We start from the raw sequence: 18,428 nt of genomic DNA, 5'->3' as shown, positions 1-18,428 counted from the left end.
CTTTGCATTTCATACATTCTGAGAATCCTGAATCAATTTTAATATATTTTATAGTTAAATAAGCTTGATAACTATAACTATAAAACTAATTTATCTATAAATCTAGAACTAAAATTGGCTTTTAAGCCTCCAATGGTTAAAACGAATCATCTCATAGTATTAGAACACTTTTATTACGCCTATGCACATCTAAACTAATAAATGGAGAGCTGGTTTTTTGTTCAGTTATACTGCGAAACCTACTGAACCGATCGGAATAATACTTATACCATAAGATGTAGCGTGTTTGGGAGAAGTTTTAAGTAAATGATATGTTGGTGATTACTTATCGTATAAAAATTTTGGACAGACTGAGTTCGCTAGATATTATATTACTCCTATGCATAAATAAAAAATAGTGAAACTGGTAGAAATATTTAGTTAAACGATAAATATTAAATTAACGAGAGCAGTTGTTTATATAATTACAAGGGGAATTTACATACATACATGGTTTGTGGTATTTTATCAGTCCTCCAGTGAAATGGCCTCAAAATCACATCTAAATAACAAATGACCACTAAAACAAAATGTATGAATTAGTTTGTTTTATTCATCAATACAGTAATGTCACGTTACAAGTAAACACGATAGAACTAAAGCAGGTATAATACAATGTTGTAAATTATTGACAAATGAATGCTATGAACATTAAGGTAAGCCATTAATATTACAATATTAACACTAAATATTATTAAACATAGTAATAGTAATAAAAATCGTAATTAGCGACATATTAAACTATAAATCATTACGAGAAGTAATTTTTTCCATAAAAGACCATAAACTATATATTTTAAAAAACTGTGAATGTTAAATATATATGCATATATTGATTAGGTATGTTTTTATACACACGCACGCGAAAATTGCTATAAAAACTTTAGAATGTAAAATTTCATGCTTATCACTGATAACGCACCCACGTGGTTAAATTATTCTGTAGTAAACATACATATTATTCCCACAAGTATGCCGGTTCGAGCGAGAATATAAATAATACAAATAATTGTACCTTTGTCGAGTTCTGTTTTTCCTCTTCAGTTTGAGGTTCGGACACTTTTTAAATACAGAAAACGAAACTTTTATAAATCCCATTATCACATGAATATCACAGATATTTAATATGTCACAACGATTTGCACATATACGACAGGTGCGGTGTTTTGCGCGTGCGCAGTGACTAAGCGGTTAGCGGCGAGCGACGAGTCGTAGTCGACATTATTTGGTCGGAGTCTGTGGGCCGGCATCGGCCACGGCCGCGCGATTAACTGGCGCGCGGAGATCATCATGTGCTCTGTGTGCAACGCGATGTACTTCATAGAACATTTCAACCGCATACTGTACCGCTGCTAGCTCTAATATGTAATCAAGTTGTAATTTTATTTTATTCATATGATATACCTGTCTGTCGGTCTGTATACAGAACACGGCTGTGGGCATAATGTTCTTCATAGGAAACATAAAAGCGATGGTTTATTATTTCACTATGGTGTGTAAGTATAAAGCATCATTACATCGTAACTTCTACGTTTTCTAGAGTATTGAAATCCGGGAAAATAAATAATGACGAAGAAACGTTGTTTTATTAAACATGTAATTTATTTTACTAAATTCATTATACCTAATTTGTTACGTGTAAATCTTAATATAAAATATAAAACCTAAACCTAAACTATTTAACCAATTTTAATGAATTTTTGCACAGATATATAACTATGTCAACTTAAAAGATTGGCTATATTTTATTTCGATATATATAAATATATATATATATATATATATATTTATATATATGTATATATATATATATATATATATATATATATATATATATATATATATATATATATATATATATATAATTATTAAATACACGAAAAAAAAATAAGTCGGTACGAAGTTCGCCAGGTCAGCTAGTTGTATATAATTTTGTATGCTTACTACTAAGATTCAAATGCCAGCCTGACTGTGACAAAACAGAATTCCAAATGCTTCAAAGTGAATATATAATACAAATAAAACGCGTTAATTAATGCATTGTCATACTATATGTATTTAGCATTTTAACTGAACAAAAGACGAATTTAACTCGTATGAAAAACATTTGACAACTGTTCGGCCGAAGAATTGCATAACTGTTTCACAACGTTTTATAAATTAATAAGTTGACTGCACTACAAAAACAAATTTTAAGGACCAGTATACATAGCGTTATAGTTTTTTTTTCTTTTTTTTTTGTTATTGGAACGAAGTTCCTTACGGCAGGCTTGACATTTGGCTGGACGACCGAACTGAAAAAAATGTGATACTAAAACCGTAAGAAAAATTGATAACGGAAGTGACGTAATATCACACGACTGTATAATATGACAATTGTAAAACTAAAATATTACTAGTATTTTTTTTAAATTATTTATGTAATTAATAGTTTGAATTATTATTATTATTATTATTATTATTTTGTTTGATTTATTTTATTTTACAGTATTTGATATTTTCTAGAATACTAATTTTCCTAAATACTACGTACTTAATAAAAACAAATCAACAAAATTAAAAAAAAAATCAAGAACTAGAAAATATATATAAAATTCAACATTTTTTTTAAATTGTGTTGCTTCTATACTATCAGAAGGAACTTTGTTCCTACCTGGTATCCCACGACACCACATAATTTTTGAAGTTTACTGGTCGCGTGACGGAGCAAACCCAAACACTTTTTTATCACACACCCAACTGTTGACGATGTTGAGGTATATGGAGCGATGAAATCGAATAAGATGGAAGATAAATAAGTTGAGTGAATTAATTTTGGATAGCTGATATCAGTTGCCAACAATAGTCACTTGAGATTTATTTGGATTTATCAGTAGACCGTATGAATAACACCACGTAAAGATTTTATTTAATTCAATATTGAGACAAGGAATTGATAAAGGTAGAAAAGTGATAAAATGATAAAACTCCTACTTGAGGGACCAAGAAGGGGTACAATAAGCTGAAAGTTTATTGTCAAACCAAACGCGCTGTTGCCGATCATATAAGTAGGCCTGAAACCATTTGTCAGCACATGGAGTGATATTTAGAGTCCGTAGAATTGCAATAAGTAAATCATGGTCGACGTTGTTGTATACATTACTAAAGTCAAGAAGGCCAACAATTGCCACCTGTTTACTGTCTATTGCGAATTGGATATCATCACAAATTTTTATAAGAGACGTACCTACGTCTCTGTAATTGTGCTGTGTCCAGTTCCAAATCTAGATTGAAAAGGACACATTATTAGTACACAAGTAATACATAAGTAATAGTTGTATATTACTGGTATAAATTATACTTTTTTTGAGATAACTAAACATAAATAAGCAAATAAATACGTAGTAGGTACCTTTAACATGATCGTTTTGTTCCTGACGCAACTTATGTGTTGATGCATAATATAGGGAATTGGGGGGCACTCGTAAAGGGGGCAAGTAGAAAGGTAAAATTTTTCTACTAGATAATATATAGAACGCGTTGGCGCAACGGTCACAGCTATGAATTGTACCTGTTGCGCTGGCGGTTGCGGGTTCGATCCCCGCACATGACAAACATTTGTATTGGCCATACAGGTGTTTGCCGTGGTCTGGGTGTTTGTACAGTCCTTGTGGGTCTCCCCACCGTGCCCCGGAGAGCACGTTAAGCCGTCGGTTCCGGTTGTTATGATGTACACCTGATAGTGATCGTTACTCATAGTAGGGAATATATCCGCCAATCTGCATTGGAGTAGCGTGGTGGATTAAGCTCTGATCCTTCTCCTACATGAAAAAGGCCTATGCCCAGTAGTGGGATATTACAGGCTGAAACGAATATATAGAAAAGAAGTTTAAGTTAATGATTAATATTATCTATTATTTAATATTCATTATGCCATATGAGCTCGCTCAAAATTTTGTCGGGTGATGCAACAGGTCGTATTGAGTAGCCACACCGATAATTGTGTTTGCTAGCAAAATAAAAAAAAACCGACTTCAATTACATCGACAAGTAATACAACGTAAGTAGACGCAAAATAATCAAGTGAATTCGAGTTATCAAAGATTACCCAAAAAGTGTTCATCACCAAATTTAAATGGGACCACAAGACAAATTTTATTCTTAAAAATGAACTGCTACAGCCATCTAGTGGATAATACAGCTAACTACGTTATAGTCCAAACCGAAGAAGTTTTACTGAATGCCGATAAATGGCGTCGTAAGTATGCACAGTCCCATAAATACGCGTCATCAAAGATTACAAAAAGTACCCATTATATATCAGTCAAATTTAAATACTGACTACAAGACAAGAATCAGCTTTCGATTAAAACAAGACTCATCAAAATCGATATACACAGTAAAAAGTTGTGTGGTTTAATACAACGTAGGTCAATGAAAAAATAGTCAAGCAAATACCTATACGCATTATTACATGTAACTTAAAAACTACTTGTTAAATCTCAATTAAATTTATAAATGGTACCAGATGACACGCACCACCTTTCGATTAAAACAAAAATCTGTAAAAGTGCTGAGGTAACATATATTAAAAAACAATCGAATTAAGATCCTCCTCTTTTTCTTTTTCTTTTTGAAGTCGGTTAAAAAGGCGAGGTAATGGACTTTTTTCGTTTATACAAATTTGATTATTGTTTATTTGAAGTTATTTAGCTGTTGTCGATTAATTCAAGTGCATTTGGTTATTAGATAGGTTTCATCATGTTAAATGTAATTTTACACTAAATAAGGTGTAGGTATATATTTTTTCTAGTTATTTTAAAAAACAGTGGAGTGTGTTGTAACACTTTCACGGCCCAAGTTGTAACACATATATTAATACTTATTTATTGATTCTATCTATTTCAGAATGAGAGAGAACTAAAAAACAAAAGCGCTTCCTAAAATCGAGATGTTTACGCAATAGCTTCTGCTAAAGTCTTGGAAAATAAAACTAGTGCACGGAAAGTTTCAAAACATTTAAATTTGTGTTTTGAGTCGCTAGTTTTAGGTGCCTATGTGAAAAAAATGAAGAGGGACAAATCTCTATCAGTCAGCAGTGTCAACCCCAGATATATATCTGCTCCAACATCTAATTTGGAAGTTAAAAAGTTGGCATACCGGTGTGATGTTTCTATTGAAGCGAAAAATTTACCTCCGCACTGACATAAAAACCAATCGACTCGACCTTTGGTTCAAATACTTTATGCCAGTAAATTTATTTATTTTTTGGTTGGAAATTAGTTTCTTTTACAAGTTATAAATCTTTGTCTAATTGATAAGTATAAAGTGTAATAGTTATTTTACTTTAAAATATTTACAAATAAAATATATCGATAATCATGATGAATCTAACACGTATGTCAATTTCAGTTGTACATAGAACTTCCAGATTCATAAATTAAGAATAACAAAATAAATGTATATAAAATAAAAAAATGCACACACATACACAAAACTCCATTACACATCCATTTGCACGCTTCATAAACGATGAGCATGAGGTATTGCACGCCTCATAAACGAAGCACATGAGGTAGTGCTCTACTCTCGTCTTACAAAAATCAAGTGATTTTTGAACTTACATTGTATCTATTTATTTTCTATCGTACTTGAAAAATAATATTTGCAATAAAAGTCGAAAGCACACTCGTTTTTAACCGACTTCCAAAAAAGGAGGAGGTTCTCAATTCCACTGTTTTTTTTTTTTTAACAACTTTAAATGTCATATTTATTTATATCAAAACAACAGCCTAAAAAATAAGTTTCAAGCTTCTAGCTGTAAAATGACGATACTTCCATACAAGTTTTCACCCTCACCTTTCAATACCTTATACTCCTTTTTTTCGCATTAAACGTAAGTAAAACCCTATGTCCTTTCTCAGGCTCTAGACTATCTGTGTTTTTTTTTTGTTCTTTTTTTCTTACATATTTTTATGTTACATGTATTGTTTCTGGTAGTACAATAAAGAATATTTATATTGTATTGTACCAAAATTCATTTAAATCGGTTAAGTAGTTTTGGCGTGAAAGCGCGACAGACAGAGCTACTTTCGCATTTATAATATTAGTAAGGATTTCGAGCTGGAATAAACGTATCTTTACGGCGCGCGAACTGTCAAACGCAAAAACTCACATAGTCATAGATACTGTAATTTCTTTTAAAGTGTACAACATCTAAAGAAATCGAAATAAAATAATTGTGTTTGCTCGCAAACGAAAAAAAAACCGACTTCAATTACATCGACGAGTAATACAACGAAGATCGACGAAAAAATAGTCAAGTAACGACGCGTTATCAAAGATTACTCAAAAAGTAGTTATCAGATCTTAATAAAATTTATATGTGACCACATGACAAACATCAGTTTTTGATTAAATTAAAAATTATTAAAATCGGTACACCCAGTAAAAAGTTATTGCGGATTTTCAAGAAGTTCTCTCTATTTCTCTGGGGTCCCATCATCAGAGCCTGGTTTCCTTATCATGGTACCAAACTAGGGATATCCCCTTTCCAACAAAAAAAGAATTATCAAAATCGGTACTTCCAGTAGAAAGTTATGCGGTATAATACAACGTAGGTCGACGAAAAAAGCGTCAAGTAAAAACGCATTATTAGATATAGCTCGAAAAGTAGTTGTTAGATCTCAAATAAATTTAAATGGGACCAATTGGCACACACCACCTTTCGATTAAAAGAAAATTTGTCGAAATCGCTCCACCCAGTCAAAAGTTCTGATGTAACATACATAAAAAAAATACAGTCGAATTGAGAACCACCTCCTTTTTTGGAAGTCGGTTAAAAATATCTAAGATTTTTCTTGTTTATTTATGTTGGATATGGATAGAGATAACGATAGTTTCAACAAATATTGTTTAAGGTAAGTAATAGGTATAGTAAATACTAAATGTTTATACAAATAACTGTAGAAAAATGTTAAGTACAATAAAGAATGTATACCTAGTAGAAGAAATATGTACAAAAATAAAATAAAAATATAACTTCCTTGTTTGTCACTTCTTATGTTAATAAATGTTTTTTATTTATATTTCAAGCGATTTTTCCTATAAAATGCCATTAGGAAATAAAAAAAGAGTATTTCATTACATCGGAGATATTGCATCACCTACAATATTCTTCCTACCAACGACCCTCGCGGAAATGTATCGAGTCATCATAATCATCACATCGTAGCACGTCATCACGTTACAGATAATGCGTTACGACATACGACCAGTATGAACATCTGAGGTGATATTTTAAATTTACTTTTCCTTGTAAACAAAAACTATAATTTAGTATGATATATTGAAGGTTTATATTATGTTTATATGTTTTAAGGCAGTATATTGTCCATTAAGCATCACTTGGGGAGTATGCTGGTGACTGTATGACGAGAGCGTTACGAAAAAAGTGATCGAGCGAGGCAAACGAAAGTTGAGAGGGAGAGATAAGTTAGTGAAAATAAGAAGAGAGATGTACGATTCTTATTTTACTGTAGAGACAACAAAATAAGTTTTACTTCAGTTGTGTGGCCTAAAGCACAACTCGTGTTTTACTTTTATTTATTTGAGACATAATGGATAAAATATTTCAATAAAGCTATTTATACTTGAGAAATATTAAGAGTAACCAGGTTTCCGTTTAGATTAAGAATTTGACCGAATTTTTCCGTTGTGTGTGTCGTGTAAATTACTAAAATTTTTAAATTATTTCAAATTTCTTGTTAAAAGTGTACTTATAAAAATATTCGGAAAGTGTAAAATAAAAATGCAGACGAATTTAACGAAGTTAACAAAACAGTTATTGTTCAGTTCGCAGAATTATAAAATAAAGCATCATCATCATCACTTCAGCTTAATACAGTCCACTGCTGAACATAGGTTACGTTAACAAGTTAGCGTCAAAAATGGCGTAAACTCATCTGTTTTGCCCATTACTCATAGTTTTGCTCATTTTAAATAAATACATTTCTAAGATAAAGCTACCCTAAGTTACTCCTTACTTCATCAGCTATTTGCCAGTAAAAGTCCCGTCAAAATCGGTCCAGCCGTTTCAGAGATAAGTCGGAACAGACAGACAGAGAGACAAAAATTGTAAAAAATGTTATTTTGGTATAATTGCATTTAGTAAATAGCGGTCATTTTAATATTACAAATAGACACTCCAATTTTATTTATATGTATAGATAAACAAAGAAAAACTAAAACACTATTAATGTCAAATGAATATACCGTACATATCAATTTAGAATAAGAATTTTCGGCAAAGCAGTGTGACATATAAAATTGCCGGAACATATTGTTCCGTCCATTTGTGATGCACTAAACTAAAACTGAGTTATATTCTGAAATCACATTAGATGCTATAAAAAACAAGTGTATATCTTCATAAGATTGCCTTGTTGGTGAAGTATTTTTATTGTTAAGGATTTATACGTCTAATAATATTGCAACAAAATCAAAACGAGAGAGTACTATTGAATTAGTGAATCTATCAACTATAAAAAGGCATTGTTGTTTGTTGAAGAACTTGCATTATAACCGTCTGAAACTAAAAAGTAACGTTTATTTTAATTCAATAGGTATTGTTATGATAGCCTGATAGCGATCGTTACTCATAGTAGGGAATATGTCCGCCAATCCGCATTGGAGCAGCGTGATGGATTAAGCTCTGATCCTTCTCCTACATGGGGAAAGAGGCCTATGCCCAGTAGTGGGATATTACAGGCTGAAGCGTAATAGGTATTGTATGAACATCCATATATCCAGCATATAACATGAACATCCATTAGATAATAATAACAGTAATGTTCATTATATGGTAGTAATACAAATAAAATAATATTGTTTTAGCGATAGGTACAGTAATGAACGTATTTTTTTTACTTTGTCCGTTTCAGTGATCTGTTTGATCCGTCAGCTTATTATTATTCGTATTACCCAGAATGTGCGCTTTCATATTTAAGTTAACAGAATATCAAATAATGAAGATGGATTTAAATGGGTTTTCGTTAATATAATCCTTATATTACAGCGGTCAAAAAAGGTACCGAATTTGTTTTTTTTTTCCTTTATCAAATGTGATCTCTTTAAGCCATTTAACTCATGAATCTTCAGCGCGGTTACAATCGACATACACGGGTCGGAAAACCATCCTCAAGGAAATAAGGTTTATCTTTTCTTTTGAAATATTATATTAGTTTAAGATTACTAAATTCTGGTGAATGTACATATTATTTATAAAAATATTGTGTATATTCACCAGTATATTCACTATTTTGAAATAAATAGTAATGATCTTAGTATAAACACGAGAAGGAATAACTAAATTGTAACTCCAAGTTTCCGACTGGGCAAAGTAAACGTCTCTTTTCTGGGTTATGGTATTCGCATGTATAATAAAATCCCACAAACAATTTTGGGATTGTCTCAAATGTATAAAATACTAGCTGACTCCGCAAACGGTGTCTTGCCATATATGTTATTAACCCCATTAACCCCTCTTATAACTTAGGGATATGAAAAACAGATGTTGGTCGATTCTCAGACCTAACCGATATGCACACAACATTTCAAAAATCGGTCCAGGCGTTTCGGAGGAGCATGGTAACCAACATTGTGACAAGAGAATTTTATATATATTATAAGATACAAATATTGTCGATAAAATTCTTTAGGAATACAAACATATATGTTCGTGTAAATAACCAGAAAATATCATTTGGTATTAGGCTGATTCTTCAAATTACCAGTTCATTCTTAGTGAAATATGTGAAAAAAGATCTTTTTTATTATTATTTTTAACAACTTTATTATTATTATTATTATATTAAAAAAACTTTATTATGTTTATTTTTTACTAAACGATAACCCTCTTTTATTCCGAAATTTCATAATATTATACACAATATAAGAACTACTAACTTATATTTACAGATAGTTACGCTATAAATCATGTCCCCGTGGAATGGAATTAAATATAAAGTACAAACATTTACCTTAATTTCGGTCATAGTAAGGTCAGTCGTAAAAGTAATATTTGTTTTTATTTTTTGAAGGTTGTCAAGTAACATATCGAAAGGAGTGAAGTTTACGTCCTTACTTATTAACCTTCATATAATATGTAAGTTACCTACAGCATTTTTTTCGTATATTTATATCTCTACCATTTCTAGACAAATACAAGTTTTCATTGTTTTGGTTAAACTGTTTTTAAAAGTCTCTAATAAACATTAATTATTATAAAAAAAAGAAACCCGACTGCGACAAATAACCCCTAAAAAGGAAAAAAATAAGTTTTATAATTTAGTGTGGAGTTTATTCAGTACACCTTGTATTATAATTCCATTCGATACTATCATAAACAACAGATATTTTAAAATGTTTCAAATAATTCAAATTATTGCAGGCAGGTAAGTATATAAACATTTTATACCAGTGTTCTAGGTAATTCCACCTTTTTTCCGAGGATGAGTTAAGAAACTTTTATGATTAACAGCATAACATTTTTAATTAGCAATTTACTGTCTTACAGTCAGTCGGCTTTCTCTTTTGGAATCGTCCATTAATCACGTGCTTTTTTTATCAATTTTTAACCCCTAATGTCACCTGATAGTATATGGGTGAGGTTTAAGGGTACCCCTAGATAAAATCATTTAATTTTTTTGGCACAAAGTAGATTCGAGTTTGAGTTGTGATTTTTTTCTATACTCTTTTTTAAGTTAATTCAATGAGTTAAATCATTTTCTTTAGTGTAATAGTTTTAAATATTTGGTCCCCTCTGACTGGACAACTTTGCGTCAGCTCTTTGGACAACCTTATAAAGTTCTCATTGTCTTTCAAGGAAAAGGAACGAAATACATCCAAATTACCTACACTGTTATACTATTTAATTATCTACCTTTAAATACCTACATTTAATACCATTTTACAACAATGTCTTGTAACGGTATATTTACATGGAATATAATAATATTATTATTGTAGAGGTGAACTTGTTTGTTTATTAATTAATTATGTCATGTGTTACTTATTATATGTGTTACTATATAGTTTAATAACGCCTTTAAAAAAATCTTTTCAGCATAAACGTTTCGTATTTGTCTAATAGAAAAGAAATATAAAAGAAATAAAAGTATAACAGTCGGCTGAGACCTATAACAAGCATTAAGTTACGATAGGAACAGATGACTGCGTGTGTGTGTTATAAGATATATATAAGTATAAAATATATATATATATATATATATATATATATATATATATATTTTTTTTTTTCATTTTTATAGTTTTGCTTAAATTGTTGAGTAATAATAAAACTGTAATGATTACGATATTAAAGTCTTAATTCCTTTTGAGTTATATCCCTACATATATTTCATACACATAATTTCTATAAACTGCCTACATAATAGGCCATCCATGTGGTAAGAATTTTTCAAATGAATCTAGTATGTCCCAAGCTTAGTTCATTTCTTAGGCCACTAAATTCGTGGTTTCAAATGAGATCAGTACTACCACATGAACTATATTCTCATTTTCTGACTCTTTCCACACAGCAAAAAGCATACAAAATAATAAACTCCTTTCCTAAGTAAATAAATAATCAAAACAACATTTTCGTACTTCTTCAGTTTACAAAACGTTTAAATCGTTTACGATTATATCAACGACTTTCATACAGCGAGCCTTTTCCTCTTATTAAATTTGATGAGTCGTTATTATAATAAAAATTGAAAACAATTTTATATTAGCGCAGAAAATGTAATGGCTTAAAAGCGTTGTTTTCTTTCGTAACATTTATCTCATTCTAACAGAAATGAGGTGTCAAGCAACAATTGTTCGTGAAATTAGTAATACTCGTACTGAATTCGTACTTTTCAAGAGTAATTGTTAACAACACATTGTGTACGGCACAATGAGCTTTTTTACAAATTATGTGAGAAGATTTATCTTATTCAAAGAAAGATTAAGTAAAATAATAAAAAACTGTCTTGAATTATTGTGTTAAATTTTCATTTCTTGTTTGAGTTCTTGTAAAGATAATAAAAATTGTTCATATTTTACCCGGTTGCAAAAAAAAATATCTTCTTGACATAACATTTGCTTGCTCGATATTATTATATATTTTATTGTTCCCAAATATTGATTCTAGTAACATTATTGCATTGCGACGTACGTACTTTTAATTAAAACGATTAACTATTAAATAACTCGCCATTCATTAAGATTAAAAAGTTTACAAATTGAATAAATAAGTTTCTAGTTATTATTATCTAAATTAAGGAATTATATAATTGTAAGTTTAAGAAAATTACTTATCTAAAATATACTATCAAAAAATGCGGTGAATTCTGTTAAAAGAAGAAATATATCGATCTAATTGAAATCAGTTTTTTTTTTTTCGTTTGCGGAGAATTCACAAAAATTGTGTGATATTTTATGTACACACCGCAAATTCCCAAACCGAATTTAAATATCAAAGGAAGACACTTTTTTTTTCATATACAACTAGGTCGGCAAACAAGTGTATATACCTTACCTGACGGTAAGCGATTACCGTGGAATATAGATTGCAAAAGCTTTTCCAAAGAAAAAAAAACAAAATTTTGAAGGTATATATTTATTTAAGTTTTATTTAAAAAAAAAAAAACCAGGTTTTTTTGTGAGAACTCCATTTTTTTTTTTTTTTTAGTTTAATTGTTAATCACTTTTGGAAGAACGGAAAGCGGATTCTTCATAATAAGGTATATATAGAGCGGTATTATAAATATTTCTAGTTATTATTTATTTTTCGTATTATTGCATCGCGTATAACCACTCAGGTTACGACAGGAAAGAATATAGCCACCCCCTCAATTTCCGTCGGTTCAACTACCGCCTTAGAACTTAAAAAGCCGACCGATGGCGGGATAACCATCCAACAAAAACCATCAAACAAAACACCGGCGTTTAGTTGCAGACTGAATCTTCATCTTAAATCATAATTAAAATAAATAATTTGAATATTATCACAGCTACCCTTTTAAATTATTTGAAGTGTTACATTTTAACTGTATTTTCATTAGCAGTATCTATTTGGAAAGATGATTTTGAAGGTCGTACGTAAGAACAAAGTTTTATGGACACGCACACAAGAGCGATTGTGGCGGTCTTTCGGATACGGAATGCTAAAACGTTTAATCATTATGAAGATATAAGACATAAAAATTAAGCGCGTAATTTATTTACGTCGCAACGTTGAGTTTTTTAATAAAGTAAAAGGACAAAGGTCTTGGTCGCATTATTTCAATTGGATTAATTGTACTTTAAGAGGATTATGAGATATTAACTCTAAGATGTAAAGAATGATCAAAGCCTTCATGGTGACATGGATCAAAGGTGACAACCATGTATTTATACCTTTATAAACATATTAGAGTATTACAAATTTATATAACAAATAGCAATTTTGTTTTTGTGAGTAAAAGTAGTTCGGTTTAGTTAACTCATATGGACCACGTATACTTACATATACTTTTCTGATAGAATTATGTATATTTTGAATTCAGCAAAACAGAAAAATTGGAAAGAGAACTTAATTGCTTGCCAAGCAATTTACAGATGGTTAGAAAAATACAAAAAATTTGATAAGCTGGATTTTTAAGGAGTAAACTCTAAGAACCTCTAATAAACTTAAAATTCGAAATGCAATATTTCAAATTTTATAGGTCATGGTAGGTGTTAAATTTGGATTATATTTCATAGGAATTAGTATAAAATACCTACTAATAATTTCCATAATATCTAACATGGTAAATAATTTAAAAGGTCCATTATATGTATACCAAACTATTACAGCAAATGAGAGACAAAGCGAAAAACGTCACATAATGGAGGTCGCATGTTAATTGTTATTCGCAACCTCAGCGGTAAGATCATCAGGTACAATCTCATTACCAAAATAAATCTAGTGTTCACTCCGTTTTTAAATTTATGTTTATTTGAAAAGAGATGAAGAAATCCACATGGTCTAATTAATTATTAATAGCTGGTAATAACCTCTCATCTTACAAAAATAATATTTACAATTGAATTATTTTTATATTAATGTGAATTTTAAATGTCCAAGACATAATTATCATCAATAAAAATACTTTAACTACTATCTGTAAATATTTCGTTCTTAAGTTGTGAATTGTAAATATGTATAATGTTCCATCATATTGTAATTTAACAGTACAAAATTTAACCTCCTTTAACTTTAAGTTATTTAATTTAACGTGATAAATTAAAAAAAAGTCTTGTCTCATTGCACAAGCGCACTGTACAATTTTAAGGATCTACATATATTTAAAGTACTAGCAAACAAATATATTTCGCATGTAAGATTCATTTTTTCATCTGTGACTTCATGTGTTTCTTTTTATAATTGTATTTTAGATTTTTATAATATACTAGTTTTCACCTATAACAGTTTTATAGATACATCACTGTGTTATATATATCAAGTACGCACATACTCGTAGTCTTGTTGTAGTATGTAAGCAATAGACATGACTATGGTAAGTGAAGTCAACTAACCTATGTTTACGTCAATTCGAGACACTTGTCACTTCACCATTAGACCAATATTTCACATAATTATGTATTACATCACACTTTTCTAAATTTAACATTGTCGCAATCCATTTCTGAAACATTTATTATATTTATTATTTATGCCGATGAGCCCACGACATTTATTTATATATTATACCTTTTTAGAAAAAAATTTTATATATTTAAACGAATAGACTATAAATTATACAATAGGTACATGTTCTCAAATTGAATTTATTAATATGCTTAAAAATTTTTGTCTGAATACGGACAGAATAGAGTAACATTTATTTGATAAAGAAGAAAAGAATTTATTTAATTAAAAAATATCACATCAGCCTTTCGGAGTCCACTACTGGACATGGGCCTCCACAATTCCACCATTCACCATAACGCTGGGCAGGCGGGTTGGTGACCGCAGGGCTGGCTTTGTCGCACCGAAGACGCTGCTGTCCGTCTTCGGCCTGTGTACTTCAAAGCCAGCAGTTGAATGGTTATCTGTGTGGTTACGGCATTAAAGAATATAGCCACCCCCGCTCCCCGTGGGTGTCGTAAGACGCGACTAATGGATAACGCAGTTCCACTACTACCTTGAAACTTAAAAAGCCGACCGAGGGCGATATAACCATCCAATTAAAAAGATATGACATAATTGTGTTTGCTCGCAAACGAAAAAAAACCGACTTAAATTACATCGACGAGTAATACAACGTAGATCGACGAAAAAATAGTCAAGTAACTACGCGTTATCAAAGATTACTCAAAAAGTAGTTATCAGATCTCGATAAAATTTATATGTGACCACATGATAAACATCAGCTTTCGATTAAATTAAAAATTATCAAAATCGGTACAACCAGTAAAAAGTTATTACGGATTTTCGAGAGTTTCCCTCGATTTCTCTAGGATCCAATCATCAGATCCTGGTTTCCTTATCATGGTACCAAACGGATATCCCCTTTCCAACAAAAAAAGAATTATCAAAATCGGTACTTCCAGTAGAAAGTTATGCGGTATAATACAACGTAGGTCGACGAAAAAAGCGTCAAGTAAAAACGCATTATTAGATATAACTCAAAAAGTAGTTGTTAGATCTCAAATAAATTTAAATGGGACCAATTGACACACACCACCTTTCGATTGAAAGAAAATTTGTCGAAATCGCTCCACCCAGTCAAAAGTTCTGAAGTAACATACATAAAAAATAAAATAAAAAAATACAGTCGAATTGAGAACCTACTCCTTTTTTGAAAGTCGGTTGAAAAGTAGTCATCAGATCTCGATCAAATTAAAATGGGGTCCGTCACTTCAAATAGAACTAAATTATCCTAAAAAATGCATAAAAAGCATCGTACATCTTATCACGATGAGAATAAACTATCCTTACACACAATTAAACAGGATTGTAGAGTGCTGTAAGAAAAACACACAGAAAAGCAGCGTGATGTAGATTATCGACATGTTTGCGTAAACCCATAGTGACGTCACTAATGGTACTTTATATTTTTTCTCTCATCCACATAAGGTTGAAGAATACGTAGAACAACCACTTAATTTGCGAAGTACAATAGCTATTGTTCGATCACCGTGCAGGCAAAGATTAGAATGAAATAATAAAAAATCAATTTCCGATGACTTTTTTATCACACTGTCTGATTAATGTAGATACTCGTACTGTATACTCTGCAAATCGAGGTAAATAACGTTCACAAATAATAAAATAAACATGGTTGGATTCTTATGCCTTTTTAAGCAAATAGTTACTGAAATACTTAAAAAATGAAAAAAATATAAAATACTGAAACTCCTATGCAACTTATTCTTTATTATTTTTGATATAATACTACAATTATCAATTATATGTATTAATAATATCACAGTGTAATTATATTTATTTATTCTTCTTTTAGTAGCATGTTGTTTTATCTATACCTAATATTATAAAACTGAAGAATTTGTTTGTTTGAACGTGCTATGCTCAGGAACTACTAGGCTTAGAATTTAAAAATTGTTGTTGGATTTTTTTTTAAAAAGCTCTTATTTAAATGCACTAAAAAATGAAAATAAAATTAAACTTTTCCTTATAAACTCTTACTACTATCAATATACAACGTAGTTACATAATTTATATTATATTAACTGTGCCCCTCGGTTTCACCCCCGTGAATTTGACACAAAAATGTACTAAAATATTTTTAAACTATTACTGTGTGACTCGGGCGACTAACACCTGCGGCGGCGTCGTTTCATTTCGTTTACATTATCTCCTAAATTATGCCTCCCAATTAAATGCAATAAAAGACAAAATGTATCTTTATAAAATCGCCTTGTTGATGAAGTATTTTTCATTTGTAAGGTGTCATATGGCTACTATGGCACTGACCTGGCTACTCCTAATGCTATAAAATCACCCTTTTTTCATCATTACTTCGTTACGAAGTTATTTTAAAAAACATATTTTAATAAAAAAGGTTTCGTAATATTTTTTTATGGATGTTCAACCTCTATTGGTCGTACGGTGATGTTTTATAGCCTATAGCCACCCTCGGTAAATGGATTACTCGACACAAAATAAATTTTTCAATTCTTACCAGCAGTTCCTGAGATTAGCGCACTTAAACAAACAAACTCATCAGCTTTATAATATCAGTATAGATAAAAGATTATCGCGAGATTTACATAAGAACTCGTTTATACTTGGTTTGAAAATTTAAAAAATTTAAGTAAATTACATCATAATCACAGATAAACTTCAGCTCAATCGGTTGAAGATATATGCTTCAAAGTTGTTGTATGTTGCAAGTTCCACTCTAACAAACGTACATAGTTACATACATACATTGCAAGTTAAATATAAGCTTTAAAAATTACATTGATATTAACTACATAGTGGGTATCGTCCATATTATTTTGTTCGATAGGAATATCCAGTAACGTGCCAGTAATTGTCCAGCACGGAAACATGCTACTGGGTACATATAAAGCCATTAAATAAAAATGAATCAATGAGAATGTATTGACTGTAATAATATAATATTTTAATGGTAATTTTAATCTTACTTTTAATGCACTCTTTATGTTCACCGGTTAATTACATTTTCGTAATAAATGTCTCTAATAATCTTGGTGATAAATTTTTTTTTAACTTAATCTATTCTATACAAATAAATAAAATTGAAGTGTCTTTTTGTAATATTGAAATAACTGCTTTTTAATAAATGCATATAGATGGTGTACTCGGTACATATACCAAAATATATTTTTTTACAATTTTGTTTGTCTGTCTGTCTGTTTGTTCAGGCTAATCTCTGAAACGGCTGGTCGGATTTTGACGTGACTTTGACACTGGCAGATAGCTAATGTAATAAGGAGTAACTTAGGCTACTTTTTTTTAGAACTTTGTTTATTTTATATCTCTTCGAATTGAACAATAACTTTTTCGTTAAATTCTACGTGGACGAAGTCGCGGGCACAGCTAGTATGCTAGATCAATAATATCTCTACAAAGTATGATAATATAGTAAAAAAAACGGTATCAAATTCAATTATTCAAATAACCAACTTCCTTAGCCCTCTCCTATTCCATCTTTCATTTAAACCGCAACGTATTTGTCGAAAGTGTTTATGGATGACTGTGGTCTCATAATATCAGGTGAATATGTTACGGGCATATAAATAAAAATATCGCAGATTGCAAAAAACTATAAAGTTAACAATTACATTTTCTGATATTCACGGCAACCTATATCTGAGAATTTCATACACATTTTACATTTTGATATAATGCG

The 18,428-nt window shown here is 30.4% G+C and overlaps 1 protein-coding gene and 1 long non-coding RNA gene across 2 annotated transcripts in view; one reads left to right on the top strand and one right to left on the bottom strand.

Annotated features, from left to right (window-relative positions):
- The window catches only part of LOC123670123 (eye-specific diacylglycerol kinase), a 149,986-nt gene that overhangs the window by 74,541 nt on the left and 57,017 nt on the right, over window positions 1-18,428 (bottom strand). The gene's annotated exons all lie outside the window — the stretch shown is intronic.
- On the top strand, window positions 587-1,617 carry LOC123670124. Its single transcript, XR_006745873.1, has 2 exons — window positions 587-695; window positions 1,196-1,617. It is a non-coding gene; the product is annotated as an uncharacterized LOC123670124 (long non-coding RNA).

This window comes from Melitaea cinxia, chromosome 4, assembly GCF_905220565.1.
Source record: "Melitaea cinxia chromosome 4, ilMelCinx1.1, whole genome shotgun sequence".
Classification (NCBI taxonomy): domain Eukaryota; kingdom Metazoa; phylum Arthropoda; class Insecta; order Lepidoptera; family Nymphalidae; genus Melitaea; species Melitaea cinxia.
Note: the sequence above shows the minus strand (reverse complement) of the source record. Positions and strands in the feature narration are given on the sequence as shown.